The following is a 19,799-nucleotide window of genomic DNA, read 5'->3' as shown; positions in this document are numbered from 1 at the left end:
GCAAATGGATGATACTGCTCAAAACTTACACAAGGCAGTACTCTAGAGCTCTGGGTTATTGCCCTTCTCTCAAACAGGTGATTTACAAAAGATATTTTTTAGTATGCTATGGGATTTGTCAAAGGGTTTATCTGGAAAGTGTTTTGCAGTAACACGCAAGCTTACCTTCTTTTCATTTCTTGGTTTGTTTTTTTTTTTCTGTCCGAGTAAACATAAACTCACTCTGCAATATTATAATCTGGTCAGACAACATGCAGACTGTTAGCCTGTGCCTAAAATAACATAATATCTGATAACTCACTACCAACACCAGGCCAGCAGAAGCTGTACAATTGCAAGATTACCCACACAGGGTGCACACAGACAAAGCCTCTATTCACCTACTAAACATCATGTTGGCAAAGCCTGAGAGACTCAAGGCTGCGACTGAATGATGTAGACAACTCATCTTTAAGGTAGCTGGTACTAGATCAAAAATGCTGCATCCACATGACAGAAAACATTTCTCCCTCCCTCTGTCAGCTCTCTGAGTACAAACTCAGTTTGCCATCTCATATTCGTGCAAAGCATTTGGGTACAAACTGGAAAGCTTTTTGCTGGATCACAAGACTTCTGCCATCCCATGGCAAGTATAAACCTGATATAAAAGCATAAAAAAAGGCATAAGCTGCATTTCACATCCTTTGACTAATCTGACAAAACAATTGTGAGCTCAGTTCTGTGCTAATTCAAGTTTCTAATTCTGGATGATCCAGCAGTTCCATATTAAAAGACTGCCAACCCTTGTCTTACCCTCAGGGTGAGATTTTCAAAGGGGCTCAGTGCTCTCCTAATTTTGCAATAGGTGAAGCCAGTAGAAATTTTACTACTAAAATCACAGCAGATAACTTTTACAAATTCTGAGATTTTGCCTCTTAAGATACTGGATCTATGCCCCACTGATAACTCTAGCTGAGTTCATTACATGCAAAATTATGCCTTTATAATCCTTTTAAAAGGCTGCATTTTGAACAGCAGGAATCAAATATGAAAATAGCTAAAAGCTGAACTGACAGAAAAATTCAATTATTTTCCAAATAAATGACTGTTTAGCCCTTAGTTTCTACATTTAATGTAATAAAGTATGGCCATACAGCAGATAAGATAGTTGACAACTAGTAATAGAAATCACTATGCTCGTCAGAAGCATTGCATGGAGGGAGCCAGGCCCCTCAGAATTATACCCCATCAACCATCTAACCTAAAAGAAAGAAACTCAGTCTTTAACCCAGCTCATCTCTGGAGCTTGCTTCCTTCATTCCTCACTACACAACTTTGCATCTTCTCCTAGAGCTCAGAACCAAAGCCTTGAACAAGTGATCCTTTCTTCTAATAAGGTAGTGACCTTGCACCATCCTTTCCTGATATCTAACAGTGGCTTGTATGTGAAGTCAGGCTCAGACCTCACTTCTAAAGAAAAACATTGCACAGGCTATCCTGGTGTGAAGAAAATGTTTCCCAGGATTTTGTATTCGTTTTGAAAGAACAGTCAAATACTCCCAGGTAGGATGGGGGCAGGCTGGGGGTGTATGAGCACAGGACAAGCAGTACTGTATGCATTGAGACCTCCCTGGGAAGGAAAAGTCCAAAGTTATGCTTTGTGCTGCGTTTACATTTTCTGGTTTTGTGTATTGTTAATTCTGTACTAAACAGCTTCTGAAAGAATCACCAATCACACAGATGTTTTTAAATATACTCTGACTCATTTTTCCTTCTCTGATCTCAGTTTAATAAATCTGTCATCACAGTTTGCAAGTGCTCATTCTATTTATGTAGTTTCATTTTCTCTATTCATATTCTTTTTCACATATGTAAGAAATCTCTCAACACACACACATTGGCAGTTAACCTATAAATATTTGCTCTGGGAAAAAACGATGAAGAATTTCTGTTTCCTTTCAGAAGCTAATGTTGGTTTGTTCTTGATTTTGTTTTCTTTAAGCATTCATAGGAATTTCTTTCACAGTTTTTCAAAATCCTGTTTGCTTTTCAATATAATGTCAGAGATTTGACTGTATCTGGCAACATCAAAGCCTTTAAAGCAGGGGACAGGGGAAAAGGATTTGCCTTCTTGGAGCGCTTCCCGGAAGACAAAATAAAATACTCATTTCCAGTTTCTGCTCTTCTAAATTTCTTACCTGACATCACTAAATGAGTCAGTGGCAGGAAGTAAAGGAGATCATAAGTCCTTTATCTGTAGAGCTAGCAAGTAATAAAGTAAGCAAGAGAGAATAAGTCTTTTGAACTGTGTTCTAAGTGCATGTAACAATATTTATCTTTGATAAATTCAAATAGAGATTAAAAGGTATATATATCAGCTACACTAACAGCAAAATCTCTTTAGAGGCTTATATACCCTTAGAGTGGGTCTGCATTAGAATTTCAGTTCCACTTAGGAGTACATCATTAAGTGTGTAGCTTGAAAAATCTTTATTTTCTTTGATTTGCATCATGGAGCTGCATCTGAGCATATGAATTCAATTCCCGTTACAGGAAGCCAAGCTATGGGATGTACCCAAAAATATACACCTTGTGTGGTCTAGTTTCTCACAGACATTCAGTCAGTAGGACCAAAAACTGGAACAGGTATGGAGCAAAACCCTATTGAAAAAAAACCCAATGTGAAATATGCAGTGTGGATGCCAGGACAAGACCACTAACTCTTTTAACACCTTTACTGTGCAGAGTGACATAGCTCTTGGAGAGCCCTTCTTTCTCCTCTGAACCAAAATGAATGAGCCAGCTTAGCCAGCTACATCAAACACAGATTTGAGAAAGTGAAAGTATCTCCAGTCATTTTCAGGTCCCACTCAATCTACACCAGTTTTACAGAACTAGATGTGGAGCTGTCATTTAGATATAAGACCTGACAAATGACAGTCCTCTCAAAACAGGTGACTATACTATTTAACTCATGAACAAACAATTCAAATATTCATCTCAAGAGAGATGGAGGTTTCATTTCTCATTTGATTGCCTCTACTTATCTGGCAGAATACACTACAAGAAGCACACCTGTTAGGAGTCCTGAACACTTGTTTCTTTGAAGGCAAGCTAATTTTATAATCAATAACAGGAATTTAGTTTGCTAGGTAATTAATGTTAAAATTGTTGAATCATATATTTTGAGGAATAATTTATCTCTATGGTGGCCAGAATACTTGACTTCATTGTGGAGTGAAACATGGGCTTGATATTGCTCTTAATATTGGAGCACAGGTTGGAGGCTCACACAGCTGTTGTCTAAAATAAGAGACAGGATGATGAAGCTGATTGAGAAATTGAATTTGAAAAGCTAAGATTTAAAACCAACATAGTTTCTATTTGTCTCCAAAACAACATTCCATTCATATCCCATGATCTACCAGCTTCTGAGTTGCTAATACAGGCAAATTACTATCAGCGTGTAACATTTTATGTCATTTTTCGCTTGCAACGGGGCACCTAAGTACTTTTTAACTGGTGAGTATACTATGGTTTTCTTTAAAGACTCAGTTGGTTTCAAAGCATATAGTTAATGAGCTATCTAAAACTGTATCAATGAAAAGAGCTCATTGGGATGTGTCTTATTCTATCTGTAAAGGAGTCCTTTAAAGCTCTGATCACTATCACTGTACCTTCCAGAAACAAAAGAAGATATTGGCATCAGGCAACAAATAAGTATTAAGTTGAAATGTTAGAGAAAAAGATCTAATCAATCAAGGCACAGATTTCTCAAGAAGATGGCTGCTGAATGAATAGAAATTCTGTCATGAATAAAAGTTGGAGAGCCATTTAAATCTAAATAGAATGCAATGGCACGAAAAGATTAAAACATTTTCTTTCTAGCCTCATTTCTACAGTAGACACAGGTCTCCTCCTAATGTACTCAATAGAAAGGGAATGGAAGGAACTGGCTCATTACCACTGTGAATTTGCCAATTATAAAAAGAAACAATTCTTGTTGGCTTTGTGTTTGATGTTTTTCTCATTCTACTACTCTTCTAGTTATGGTAGGCAGCTATCTACCTCTCTTCTCTGGACTGGCATTGGGAATTTTGCTTTTCAGATAGCATAAACATGCTGTAAAATTATTTATTTATCATCGAACAGCTAAGGCAATTTAGAATCCCAGGACAGAGGGAGGACTTCATGCAGTCCATCCAGAAAGATCCTGGGGCTGTTGAAGCATTAGAATAAGTATCACCAAATGCCCCAGCAGCTTACACAGTCAAAATAACACAGCCATATTAAAGAGATGTCCTTCCACTTCTATGGTTATGTGTTCGAACATATAGGAAGGCTTGATTTGATGTTTTGAAGAATCATAAATATCCATCATTCATATTCCATCAGTACTTTGAAGTATCTTAACTCATTCTGTGCCCCGCTGAGGATCTATTTCTTTTGAGACCTTCCTATTTACCTGTTGTTGAAGATGGTGGTGAAAATTCTAATCCCCCAGGTCATGGTTATGCCCCTTTTGCAGACTTTCGTGCACGACAGGCAAATGCTCAAAGGGTTAAGTTGAGCTTGTGTGGATCATTAGTGACATCCAGTGGCTCCGTAAGGCGATGACAGGAGCACAGCGCCGATCCAGGCTCCCACTGTAGTGGAGTGATAGGAACTGAAGAGGACAATAACCATCTGCCTACCTCGGGCACGGAGTAAGGGCTGATCCCTTACTCCGTGACAAATTTTATGCACTAATTTTGTAATATTATTATATTTAAATGCATATCTCTCTCCTGTGGAGCCTAGTTCTTCCAAGTGTACCATATACATCACTTCACAAGTAGAAAATGGAATTGTTGGAACTGTCCAGGAGACATCTCTTCTGTCAAAAACACATAAGCACACAAAAAAGGAAATCTCAGGGGAGAGGAAAGAAAAACGCAAAAAAATGTTAAACCCCCACGTATAGACCACCCCTCTATATAACACTATCAAACACTATAACACTATCAAAACTACATGGACAACTGGAACACCTAAACTGCAACAGAAAGAGTATATAGGTTCTGTTTTCATGAGTTTTTATTCAGTCCATGTCTTCTTTATTCTCTGCCTCTGGTCATAACAAATGAGACAGCTTCCAGGTTTAGACCTAAAATAAAGACCAAAGTTACCTCTTATAAAGTCATTACCACAGTATGACCCATTCTTGATTATGTTTTATCTTAAATAAAAAACAGACACACTGAAATAATTTTCTTTCTCAATTTTTGTTTCAGTCTCATTCTACATATACTGGGCTGTCTTCTTTTGTCTAAAGGTTATTCCTAGGTAGTCCTCACACAGTCTGATATTGTCCTGGGTAACTTCTCAAGTTCTGCTAGAACTTTAAAACTTTCATCTATTTGGATTAGCTCATGCTTTCCAGCTGTACTGTATATATTTATAAAACATGTAAATAGGGTTCAGGTCTCTGGCTCCCCTTGGTCTGCCTGTGAACAAAGATTTATGCCTATTAGAGGCTTCAACCAAGGAACCTTCTTGTCTACCCAATAGCCTGCCTAAACACCAGCAAAAAAAGGGGAGCAACAGGTGCATTGTATTGAACCAAGCAAAACAGAAAATATATCTAGCTCACATAATTTCTGAATTAAAACCATATTTTATTGCATTCTCAGTCTTGATATAAATCAATCCAATGTTCAGCAACATAAAAAATGCAGAAATTTAGGCTATGATACAACACATACTCTTCAAACTGTACTAATTATTTCAACCTCATTCATTTTTACTTACAAAAGGCCATGTACCTCAAAACATAAATACTTCATCCAACCAGGACCAGAATGCCAGATGAAAAATATCAGTGTTTTACTATCTAGCCAATGGCCAATAGAATAAAAAGTATTATATAATTTTAATGCACTAACAAATATTTATTCAAAACTAGAATATCATAAAGCAATGTATTTCCAGTGCAGTCATGAAATAACTTAGTTTCTTTCCACGTACAAAATACTCCAAACTTAACCCAAAAGAAAACACACAAATACAGAAATAAAGAGAAGCAAAGGGCAATTATCCTGCTCAGAACGGATATTTTATTGTGACATGAATGTTGGTTATTATTAGCTATTAATTTTCTGGTGCTGTCTGGGTATACTAAAAAAGACTTTGTTCTCTTGGTTACAACAATGTATGTTCCCATGTCACACATTATTAAATTGGTACACTAAGTCAGAAGGTTAGAATATACAGGAAAATGGAAAAAAATGAAAAAAAAAAAAAAAAGAAAGATATATAGAGAATAATCCTGCATTTCTGTCCAGTTGTGTGATGATTTTATTTAATATAACAGCATTTTACTTTTAATAATAACTGTTATCAAGAAAACACTGACAGCTCTTAAAATATTAAGCAGTATTTTTAAAATTAGGTTTAGAAATTGACTAAGTCACAGATATTCTTCTGTAAAGCAGAAGAATCTGAGGAAAAGAATACACATAGATGATTAAAGCCAGGCACACATTTTTAAATTTTGTGTTAGGCATTTATAACATATCTCTCAAATTCTCCTAAATATTAGTTCTGAAGTGATTCTAAAACCTAGACACCATCACTACTACTGAATGAGACAAACCCATAGTCTGTTATGTAAAATATATGGCACAACTTTAATCACAATGGTAACACTCTCAAAGGCTTCCAAGGGATGAAACAGTATCGGATGATGGAACCTCAGGGATAGTTTACAAAGATGTCTGTTCTTCAATCACTTTTTCACTCAAATAAAGTAAAATTTTATGACTTTAACAAAATGTAAAATACCTCTCATCTTGACAAAAGCAAGGCAAAATTCCCTCAAGTATCTTTTTTTATTTCTTTTTTTTTTTTTTTTTTTTTTTTTTCAAATATTAAGTAAGTGTTTGATATCACAAAAGCAGTTTTAAACATGTACTTAGATGAAGTTTTTGGTAAAAATGGTGCATTAGTAAATTTTTTTTTTTTCAATTTGGAAAGACAGCTAAAATATAATTACTGTCATGCATTATTCATCTTATTGGGAAAATGAGTGGATAATCATTAAAGTCTACTCTGAAGTTTCTAAAACTTTTTTAGAAAAACTTGATATTTCACTTATCAGAAAAATCTACATTCAAGATTCCCTGTGACCCTCTTTACCCCAGAGAATGCAGATTCTTGTGCTACTGCAATTGATTCAAGCATATTAAGTTTTAAACTCACAGGAATTCCATTTATCCATGAATCTGATCTTATCCATAATATGGTCTGTCCGTGTTACATTCCTATGCCTACAGTAAGCATTTATACATGTTAAAGACCAAATATGCCTTCTTTACTGAGTTCAATAAAGTTACTCTGTACAAGTGACTGTTTTTGTGAGGAAAAGAGAGGTGGTACTCCATGGGTTTGATTTACCATATTTCTCTAATTTTATGTTAAAATACTATCTATAAGGTCCTATGTGAAAGCAGAATCTGCTGCCAAGAGAAGGAAAAACAATCTACAATTTGTCCCATATGCCTGATCCTTCTGCTGAGACATGCATTCAACTTCATTTACAGTCCAGCTTAATATACTGCAGTTTGACATCTTAATGTCTGAGGCCAGAGCACCATTTACTGTAATGCTAAAGTGGAAGTGAAAGAGGAAAAAATACCATTTTGTTGCAAGATGGAATGATGAGCAAAATGGGGTTTGACGGAGTGCTTAACGTGTATTAGAGAACACTGTTGAGATGGCAGGTTTATTCCTTAATGCAATGATTTTCAAAATGATAAAAAACAAATTCAGAAAGCTGTTAACTGGTCAGTTGCCACCTACAGGATAATATCACATGGAGCTGGTTCTTTCATTTTTATTTTTTTCTTTTAAACTTTTTTTTACCTCTTATTCATTTTCACTCTTCATTTTATAAACTCCTTATCTAGCCTCTATATTTTCTGTGTAATAGGGAAGAAGGTGAAGGTTCAACCCAATTTCTTGGTGATTATTATTTTTTGATAAAAGGTATTCTGTGGTACATAATAGAATAACCCAGACAGAGCCAATTATCTGCCTTGCATTGAATAAGAAAATCTGCCATTTTGGTCAAGTTTTACACATTGAATGTTAATCACATTGCTTTTCGAAAATCTAGTTAAAGGGTTTTTTTTAATACAATTGATTCACCAGCCCTCCATTTCATATACTTTCTAATCTTAGCATGACAGAAATCACATGTATCAAGAAATTAAATGATTACAAGACAGAAGGTTTGGAAGAACAGCAGAGGCACAAATATCGATTCACCACCTAACCCACTTTACCTTCATTGAAAGTTAAGTATTTGCTGACACTGCTAACACTTAAGTTTCTCTTTGGGTGCCACAATGGATATAGAACATCTTGCTAAACAAAGCGTAGTAAGAGTCAAAAACCTTGAGTAGGAAGTGGATCTTTCATAAATCAACATAAACCCTACATGAAATAAATGTAAAACCCTACATGAGATCAAAATATGTTCATGCTCCTTATACATATTTTTTAAAAGGTATTTGGAATACTAGGAAACCAAACTACATTAAAAGTGTGCCTAGCTCCCCACATAGTATACCTTCAAGGAAATGCCCAATTTCATTAAAGATATTGTACTATGTGTTCATATTTCATGGCTTTCCACAGCAGATATAAAAAAAAAAAGGTTGTAAGTCCACTTTATTATCTAAATAAATGTTGCTTTATATAATCATTACATTACAACTAACAAAATATACTGGAAAGATTTAATCATCCTTGCTGTATATAGATCAGAAAGCCAATGTATATCTATCATGGACTAATTTTCCATGTATTCTGTTATTCAGACATGGAGAAATTATTCTAGGTTTGTTATTCTGCTTAATGGGGAAAATCAAAGTAATGATAACACTGGCTTTCCAAAGCATTAAGGCACCTGTATGACACTGAAATCAAAGAGAGTTTGCACTTGTTTGTTTTTGTTTTGAAGATTTGCTTTTATATTGGTTTTGACTTATTACCATACCAACACTTGCACTGTGATGCAATTCTTCATAGAAGCTGCCATTTAATTTTTGTTCACAGTTGTAAAGTTGCTGCATTCATAAAAGAAAAATGCGTGACTATAATCTGCAATTCTATAATTAACAAAAATGTAGAAAGCACAACAATGTAATTAGTACACTCAGCTGGGAAAGAAACTGATTTTAAGAGTCATTAAGATACACAAGGATGCTACTTCTTATCGAAATAAGTCATCTCCGCTTTAATTTCAGAAAAAAATGAAAGTCTTATCAGATAGTGTAGCCAATCAGAGGTAGCATTCATTCAAAATGTTCTGTCCAGAACATGAATATTTGAGACAATTATCTGATAACTTTGAAAAGTAAAATGGCACTATCTTCCACAAAACTGAACTTTTCCAATAATAACATTCCTTAGCAAAGAAAAAAAAATTCCAAAACAAAAAAAGCAAACAAAAACAATGAGGGAAAACCCCCAAAGCCCAAACAAACAAAAACCATCATAAAAACCATTAATGTTAGCTGTTGGCTGGCATTTCCACAGCCATGTGAAATACAATCAGAGGAGGCTTCTCCGTTTGCACAATAACACAAGCAATAAGTAACAACTTAGTTCCTGTATAAACGTGTGCAGTGATTTCTGCAGTAACATTCCCATTCAGGGCAAACTCACCAGAAGCAGCAAACAGAACACAAATTCTACATATCCACACATCTACCAGTAGAGCTAGCTTACTGTCCTGAGAAAAAAAATGTTACTCCTTTTAAAGAGCTGTGGCACATTATTCCCAGGATAACCAGGAAGTGTTCTGAGAATGCATTATTATTTCTCGTAACAGATAAAGCCAAAAGCTGCTGTTTAGTCAAAGATATTAACTAATAAACATAATTTAAGACTTCATAGTGTCATCTGAAACCATCTAAATGGGCACGGAATTTGAGGAAATGAGACTAGCAAAGTGGGAGCAAAAATATTGAACTTGTCCTAAAAGAAGCTGTGTTATGAGCTATATGACCCAATTTTACCAACTTCTTTCCTTCAGGAAAGAAGAGAGATGTTTAAACTCTGGTGTCTCTACATGCAGGCAGACTATTATGCTCTGTAAATAGGTTTAAAATGTCCTAGCATTTCTGAGGCTTTCTTATCTCCTGTTCATTTACCTCACCATAGATTGCTTTCATACTTTCCCCCCTTTTCATTAAATTATTCAAGAACTCCTGTTTATAAAGGTCACAGTCTTTACAAAAAAACAAAAAAAAAACAGGGAACAGGAGCAATGGCATGTGATTCCTGGGACCAATGTAGCAGCACACAAAGTGAATCGTGTAGGACACCTAAAACGTAAGGCCAGAAGGACCATTAGATCATCTAATCTTATCTCCAGCATATAACAAATCATTATATCTCACTTACATAGCCCGGTAATGAGCTCAGAGACAGAAATTGAGAATGCTTCAGCTTTTGCTAAAAATTGTAGTGTTATCTCTTTGGCAGCTCACTGTAGGCAGGCACCAGTCAGCCCAACTTACTGGTAGTATGCTCCATGAAGGCGACCCCATGCTTCATGGAATTATTTCTGTGTCTCTTGAAACAGGATTCAGGGAGACTCACTAATCAGAGCAGACAGAAGACAGCATTCCTTCTTCAAGCTTCTTCCATATTCTGCCAGAAGTGCAGTCTGGCCCCAGCACTGCCTTAGGGATCAAACACAGAGAGAGAACAACTGAAAAAAGACTCAAAAGCTGCCTTTTTTGATTTGTTACTTACAGATCCTAGATGACTTAAGTTAATGAAGATAATGTCTAATTAAACCAGATCTTTTGCATGTTTTTCCTTTCCTTTTTCATGCCAAGGACAACAATTGTGTTTGGCCAGTACTTACCCTGGAATCCTTGTTACTCTTATTGATAGTTTTGATCTCATGGTTAATCATTTGCATTGTTGAAAACAGAAGTAAAATATTATAAAAATTTCTTGTTTGTATTTATCTTGCCTCAGTTTCCTGCCACTGGTTCTTGTTATGGCTTATTCCACTAGTGAAAATAAGACAACTAAAACTCACTGGGACTGCTAACATACTTTATTCAGGTCACCTTCCAATCTTACTTGACAGCCTGAATAGATGCTGCTTCTAAAGTCTTGGTTAACAACTAATTTTTATGCAGTACTTGGACAATGTTGTGGCTCTTTGTGCCTTCTTCAGTTTCACAAGTGAACCCTGTTTTTCTGTGGAGCAACGTAGCACTGACTTCAGTAGCACAGAACACAAACTCCCTGCTGCCCCTACCCACCTCTTCCTGCAGCCCAAGGACCACACAAACCTTTTGCCCAAAGCTTGGTTTGGTTTGTTTCAGTTATTCCTTCAGTAGCAACATGTTTAACAGCTGCTTTCAGTAAAGTTAGTTCCTATTTTAAAGATCTATTTCTCTTACTGTTTTGATTTGTTTGTTGGTTTTTCTATATGTAAAACTTTGGCTATATGTTTTTAACTGTCTATTTAAGCTGTCTGGTCAGTTTATGGGAGACAAATCCTCATTTTTGAAGCATACAGCCAGTCTTTATGTTCCCCCTATATTCCACCAAGTCTACCTACATATCTATACATAATTTATCAAGAAGTTATTGAGAAAGGTATTGAATAACTTTGGATTCAATAACAAAAGCTTGCAGAAACTCCCTAAGCAAAACCCCCTTTATAACAGTTTCCGATTTACAGGTTATTTTTTTGATCAGCATGTTAATTAATTTTTGATTTAGTGACATGCTTCTCACTGATACTTCACAGCACTAATCTTGTAGTCAGAGTTTTAGTTATTAAATACATTTAAATTACACATTCATCAACTAAGGCCTGATTCATACATGCTAAATGCCTCAATAATAACTCAACTATATAGTTACCTTTTTGAGAGAAATTTGTTAAAGCTTTGTTTGACAAGACTTACTTGCTATTAAACCACATCAAATGACATTAATTATATTCCTAAACAATACTTGCAGTAAACAGCTAGTGAACAATCCATCAAATAAAATGTTTTCATGCTGTATTTGGCCTCTGTCAAGAGAAGTCTGTAGGAGTATTTCCATCAGTTCTGTGGACTTTGGATAAGGCCTTTATCTAACACTTTAAAATAATGTGCACATTAATTTCAAAAAGCAGCCTGTTCACTGACACTTCATAAACATGTGGAGGACTAGATTTAGTGAAAAAGCTTACTTGCTACAAATGATTCATCCAGCTTTAGAGAAGATCTATCTATAAGGAGTACTGAAATACTGGACTTAACACTATTTCAAGGTCTTTCCTTTGCACTTCAAGTTTATAATCACTGTTCATAGTTTGTTGGCTTTTCACAGCCAGCACTGCTTTTTAGTGGAATGCTTCAAATGCAAGTAAGCAGATAAATAGCACAAGGCTCATGGGTTGGCCTCAGTTGAAATTCTTTAGAAAATGCTGGATGAGAAAATGAATACCCTGTTGCTAAGTTACCTTTGCTTCATTTAGTTCCATAATTATTTGTTGCTTAAAGAAAAAGCATTGACATTTCCTCTTTAGTCCCTGCCATATGGAAGATGGGTTTTTAAGATTCTCTTATGAGAAGTGCATGTTTATAATATATACCTTTATGTTCTCTGAGTGCAAGAATCAACATGCTGGGGGATAATCAAGACATTTCAGGCTTCAAAGACGTCTGCTGTGCCATTCCAAAATAATTCTAATATTCTCGACAGTTTATTTTGAAAGCAAATATAATTCCTAACTACTTCATTATATACTTCCCTACTTTTTAATCAATCAGAATATGTTCAGGATAAAATTATCTGCCGTACACTTTAATCATTATGTAGACCTGTTGTTCCCTTCTGGAGGACTAACAAAACAGATGGTATGAGTGAACAAGCTCATATTTCAGTTTTTAATCACATTCTGTAACAGAGGTCTTATTTGGGTCCGTATGATTTTTATATATTAACCTTAAAAATAATAAGTAAATAACATAAATTACAAGTGAGGGAGAAAGCAAATGCCATCTTAAACATATGCAGACGAAGATGTATGGAAATGCTTTCCTGTATTTTGTGGCAAGCCAGCTTTACCTGAAGACCTCAAAGTATTTTGCAAACTTTGAACACCACAAAACTGCTAGGGGAGAAGGAAATGTTAATCTTTTATTCTTGAAACATCGAGGTTAAATGACAAATGAAACAAGTAGAGATTAAGTGACTCAACCAACATCACAAACTGAGAGAACATCTGAGCTAGGGAGTATTGGATTACTGTATTCCTAATAATGTATTTTAGACAAAATCTGAAGATAGGATATGAAACCTGTACCATTCTCTCTTCTCCCAGTGTCAGTCACAGCATCACAAGCAAGTGAGTACAGAAATAACCAAGAGAGCATTTTGCACACAGCAACAGTTCAGTGGCAGCAGGACCACAAGAGTGTGGGGATAAAGTGTCCTCTGGCTGTCAGCATCAGTGAGGTACCTCTTCAGTGCTTATACACAGCAATAATGGAAGCCACAAAAGGATGTCAAAGAGAGCAGTTCAGCACTTCCTTTCTGTATTACCTTGAGCATTACTTCTAGAAAATTTGCAAACATAAACCATAGGAAGAAAGGAAGAGGATCCATAGCAACTCTGAAAACTCTTCTCTAGTGTCAAAGGGATGATAGTTTTTCCTTCATTTAAATTCTTGACTGCATAGTCCAAAAGTTAACTACCTGAGCAATGAACAAACAAGACGGTGGGATGAACATAAGAGAAGGTAACCTATTTAGTTTGTTCAATCAAATAAATAAAATGTCCTTTCTGTTAAAGCTCTCCCTTACACACAAAGCAGTTACCTTGTTTCTTGCTGATGTCTCTTTAAACAGCAGCTTTTTCACTACTATATGCCAATAGAAACAAGTTTAGTGATTGACAAGCAGTTAGAAATAAGGAGATACACCCTTGAAAAATAAACAATGTGCTGGTAAATAAAGAACCATCTATAGACAGAAACAAACTAAAAAAATACTAGATTTCTTTTATCATTTCCCTTACAAGGTTACTAAATGAAAGAGAAAGTCCTGGGTTTATTTCAGTATCATTTCACCTTGCCTTCATCTCCTCCCATGTTGCATTTTTACATTTTCTACCTATTTAAGGACCCACTGAGGAACATGTTCACACATTCTTACTCATTCATCTTTGTCACTTGTAATTACCACAGTGGCCATTTTCTTGCTTGTGCATATTCCCGTTCTACTCCTCTTTCTTTCTTTCCTCCTAGGAGGAGTGTGGCACTCTTTATTCCAGGCACCCTTGGCTGTACCATCTGCAGGAAGATCAAAGACAGGGTCATATCCATCTAATAACAAGAGAGGAAACAATACTGTAGGTGAACACTCTATTAGCCTCCTTCTTCATTTTATTCAGGTCAGTGCTCAGGGACTTTCAGATGTCTTTGAACAAATGGATGTGAAAATGAAAGACAAGTTACAAAGAAATAAGTTTCTTTTCTTACGCAAGTTAGGCTGATAGGTTGTACCACGCTAGTGTTATAATAGTCTTTTCCCTGGGCAGCTCAAGAACTATCTTTTCTGAACAATCCTCACCCTTCAAAATAAAGCATAAAAATCTACTTCCATCTTGAGACTTGCAGCTATTAAAAAATGTCCAGAGGCGATAAACTGAAGGCTTGTGTAGGATACTGAGGACATTTATTATTGACAGGAAATCAGTCTTCCATGATAGCTGAACCACAAGATCTCCATAGAGAGAGGGCTAATTTCTCTGCTGATGTAAATAGGCAAAGCTACACTGATTCTGGTGGTGCTGCACTACTTCATACCGGCAGCGAATTTGAACTCAAAGCTTTCATTTATTTGGCATGTCTGGAACTTAAAGTTTGGGTCACTGCACTGCAGAAGCACCTTAAGAATAGGGCAGTGGTGGGGAAGGATTTCTAGCTGGATCCTGGAGCCCATCTTCTGCACCACAACTGCACATGACAACACAGTAGGAAGAACAGGAAAAACTGTGGCCATTTAGTTTCAGCTTAGGTTGCTTTTTCATTTCTACCTGGCCAATCATCTTCTGTGAAGTTTTAGTTCATCTGAAGCAATTGTTGTGATCTTCTTAGTACATCTGAGTTCAGCTGGTATGGAACTGAGGAAGCCTGTGTGTCTTGTTGAGAAATTATTTTATGAACTAAAATTTAGGCACTCCACTTCTTGCTGCAATGAAACTTATGTACATGACCATATTATGAGCAAAACTTACAAATGCATTTCTCAGGTAGTATTTTTTTCAAAAAAAACAGTATTTTTTATATTTCAGAGAAAGTGAAAGCATGGAGAAATAATTCCAAAACAGAAGACAGAAAAAAAGCCTATAAAGCTGCAGTTATGGAATATGTGTGCATATCAGACATTTTCTAGTGCAAAGAATGCTGCCTCAGACATTTTGTCTAATGCTGGTAACATTGAGTGTTGTATTAAGATCCCATAAACAAGTGTGTCTTCAGCATGTATAAAGTTTCAAAAAAATGTCAGTGCTATTGACTTTTGCATTTCATAGTTGAGGCCTTGCTCCTTTGTTGCATAATTTTTTTCCATATGGGATTATATAAACTCAACTTTTCATCTGCAGAGAAGTCCTAGACAGTTTAATAGAAAATGTATTCATACTGCAGCATTCTAGAATATGTTTCAATGTTCTTTTTGGTAACAGCTTATTCTCTATTTAATTCAATACGTTTCTAAGTGTGGTCTGAAAACCCACAAATGATTAATTTCTCAGTTCAGTAGGCCATCTAAATAAATGCCTGAATTCGTGAATATGGGTAGTTTATTTGACATGACTGATAATACTTTACCCCATGGCTAATTCTAAGCTAACGGTGAGAGTTTTGCTAAATTAGGACCATTGTTCATATGCAATCTATAAGATTTTTCAAAATGTATTCTCTTCACATAGTAAAAGATACAATTCTCTTGCTACATTTACAGTGTTTAAAGAACTTAGTTGATGCATCGTGATGCAAAATGAGCTTGTGTAGAAAAAGAATAATAAATCCCATCTTTCCAGGTTTCTTTGGGCAGTTGTTGTGGTCCATTATATGATTTTTTAAATAACTGTGTTCATCTTTTCATTGAGGTTCATTAGGATGGCAAGATGCATGATAGTAGACCTGCCTGCCTGAGTAGATCTTGTGTAAGAAAAAAGAAAAGTTATGTTATTTTTGGGTGGGGATTTTTTTGGTTTTTTTTTTTATTATTATTATTCCTATCATACTTTAATATGCAATTGTAATATGCAATTTTAATATGTGTAACTATAATTCTGGAAAGAGAAAATAAAGGATATCCTTCAACAAGGCATTGCTCTAATCAAGCATTGTTATACAGCTCCTTGCCACTGTTTACAATACCAGATGTCTCATTTTCACATATACAAACGTTGAGGTAGCAATCAGTGCATGATAGCTGTCAGGGCCAATGTTTTTGTTGTTGTTGTAGGTTTTCATAAACCTTGTATTTTTTTAAATAACTCACTGACATCTGGAAAACGACTGCTAAGTAAGTGCCAGCGCTTCATCAGACTATCATGTGGCTACATTGGCTCAACAGACTTACTTGGAATGTAGCCATAGACAGGAGCATAGTAATCTAGACTATAGCTGTAGTACAAAATAAATAACTAAAAATAGAATGAGCTAGTTTAATATACAATTAAATTACAAGTCAAGGATAAACAGACCAACAACAAAACATTGTCCCTTGCCACATTAAAATGAGAACAAGCTGTCTTTTTCCTCCAGGATGTGAAGGAAGAGAGGCTGGGAATATGAGTCTAAGAACTGATGTTGATGCAAAATATTCCTCTCGGAGCTGAGATATTTTGAACCAGATGACAAAAGCCTATTATTTTCAGGGCAGCTCATTAAAATGTATGAAGGTGTTGCTAGCATTAGAAAGATGCCACTTACAATAAAGTCAGTAAATTTCAGAGAAGGTCATAGCAGAGATCCTACATCAGTTGAAAAATACCTATATGGTACTATAATGGGACTCAAGAATGTGCTGGCAGAAATTCAGGTTTCTTAGGTCACTTGTCATTGTAAGAGTGACTGCTGGTTCTAAGGGAAAGATGAACGTATTTTAAGAGAGCCCTCTGTGGATTCAGCAATTGTCTTCAGCTGCACAGTGTCAGAGCCCTTGTCTGTTCCAAAATAAGTTTGGATCAGTAACACAGAGGTGCTTTGCCAAGTGCTGTGGACCATGCAGTTCAGTGGCCAGTGAAATAATGTGGTCAGAGACTAACATTTTGTGGACATGCCATGTACTGATAATCTGGAGCTCAAAAATCTGTATTTATGGGCAAACTTATTGAAGGGTTTGTCTTTTTTTTTTAATTTCTTTCACATCCTGCTGGAAAAGTGCTGTCATTATTAATTGGTCTTTCATTTTGCTATTTTACAGACAGTTCTCTAAATTGTCATAAATCACAGGCAAACTTTAAATTCTTCTTAAATGACAGGAACTGTCATTTGCTTTCTGTTTGTAAACTGCCTAACACAGTAGTTTCACTTTTGGTGCACCTAGAACATCAATTTTAAATAAATAACCATCACCTATCTCAGGTAACCTTTACCTGAGATAAACATAAATAATACAACATAAATAAACTTGCAGTAATAAGGTAAAAAACAGTACACCCTCTTCATATGAACTGTCCTCACACAGATTCATGATGCAGGAGAGATGTTAATGAAATTAAGTCTTTGTGTAGGATGGAAAAGCAATGAAGGTCATGAATGAAACATTTTTTAGGCTTAAATACACTATTTTCTTAACAGTTGAGAGAGTACAACCATTTGATCAATTTTTTCTCTGAACTTTTTTGTAAAAGGAACCAGAAAAATGTTGGTTGTTCAGCTTTGATAACATATCCTTTTCTACAGGAAAAGAAAAAAAAGGAGAGACCACAACAGTAATAATATGGCACATGTAAGCTGCTGCAAGTATCTTAACAAGAATATTCACAAATCATATTGGTGTATGAACTACAACTTCCATTTGAATAACTGCAGTTTCAAATGAAAACAGGACTTCAAAATTTTGCTTAAAAATACAGAGACTAATGTAAATGAGTAAACTGTTTAATACATTCTTAAAATCTCTGAACTTCTTTTTTTCAGTAGAGAAAGCTTTCATGCAGCTAAAATATAACAAGCTCCAAGACAGTTCATAAATGGCAGGTCTCATTTTCAGATGACATTCAACCCTCTGACCACTTACAGATTTCCAGCAGCCTCTGAAGTGATGTAATCCTGTAAAATCACAACGTGGGACCCAGAAATATGAGTACCCAAGATGACTGTTTAGTTGCTGGTTTTAACTTAAAAGAAATCAAGGATTCCTGGTCCTCTTTAAGCTTTAACTGAAACCCTTAAAAAAAGTTTACTATCAAAAGCATCTGGAAAGAAATGCTCCTGGTCATATCTGTTAACAGGAAGAGTACTACTTAAGAATATTTTTCATTGTAATTTTTTTTTTTCAGAAATAATCTTTGTTAACAAAACACTGGAAAAAAAGAACAGAATGAGCAATACTGAACTCTAGGATGAAATAAAGGCTGCCATTTCACAAGCCGTTTCCTTTAATTTCTGAAATAACTTTTTTTACCATATTTTTGCTTTTCATCACACTGTACTTGAGCAAACAGCTAATTAAAAGAAATTGTTGGGTAATTTGTTTGGCTGACCATAACAGAATCCTGAAAAATTAATTTCAGGTATTGAATACTGCAATATTATTAATTAATATCTGTTAAAATGACTATAAAGTTAATGCTGAGACTTCAGCCAGTCCAGCTTTCAGCTCCTGAAGCAAGCTGAACAAACAAATCCAGACATATCAATTTCTCTCTTCACTCACACGTTAGGTCTCTTAATTCTATCATTCTTGTGATTCACCTGACTCCCTCATCTGTCATTTGGAGAATCTTATAGCAAGTAACTAAAACCCATGATCCATACATAAGTAATTTCCCATTTAAAAAACAAAAACAAAATCAAAAAAACCCAAACTTTCTTTCTTCATAATTGCATATTTTTTCTCAAAACTGCTAAGCTTTGAAGGTAAGTTGTATCCTGCCAGAATCATTCCCAAAGCCCAATAAAGAGTTTTTCTATTCCCCCTCTTATAGGCAAGAGGAAAGTAGCTAAAGCATCTCTTCTGACCTCAGCTCATGTCATAACCTAAGGAAAGACAGAGTGCCTTGTTATTATGAATAGCTTGTAGTGGCAAGTCCTATCCTTAAACTTAATATTGAGCTGGGCAATTGAGACAACAGAGCCATGAACAGCAAATTAACTTCAGCAGCATTAGGTTCAAGGTTTTTTTCTGTGACTTAGGATAGGAAAAGAAAACAAATCCACCAGTTTTAAGTAATAATGTAGATGATTAAAAAATTTATGGTGGTCATTTTGTCAGAAAAATTGCTTAACTGGTAGTGATGTAGACATAAGAATGCAGCAGACATGCCAACTAATTCCTCGTGAAAAAGTCTTTGTTCCACTTGAAAAATTCATTACATTCATCTAATTGACATGATCAGCAGGTAATCAAATTCTATCATTACAACAATATTTTAAAGTTCTGCAAATCTCCAGTTTTATCCTGGCTTTTAATAACATCAAATGACAGAAGACCCTCTCCCTTCATTTTGTGGATTATTTGCATTCAATATCTAAAAAGACCACAATTTAAAAATAAATAAATAAATA

This window comes from Heliangelus exortis, chromosome 4 (genome assembly GCF_036169615.1).
Source record: "Heliangelus exortis chromosome 4, bHelExo1.hap1, whole genome shotgun sequence".
In the NCBI taxonomy this organism is placed as follows: Eukaryota; Metazoa; Chordata; class Aves; order Apodiformes; family Trochilidae; genus Heliangelus; species Heliangelus exortis.
The sequence above is the reverse complement of the archived record's forward strand: the minus strand, read 5'-3'. Positions refer to the sequence as shown.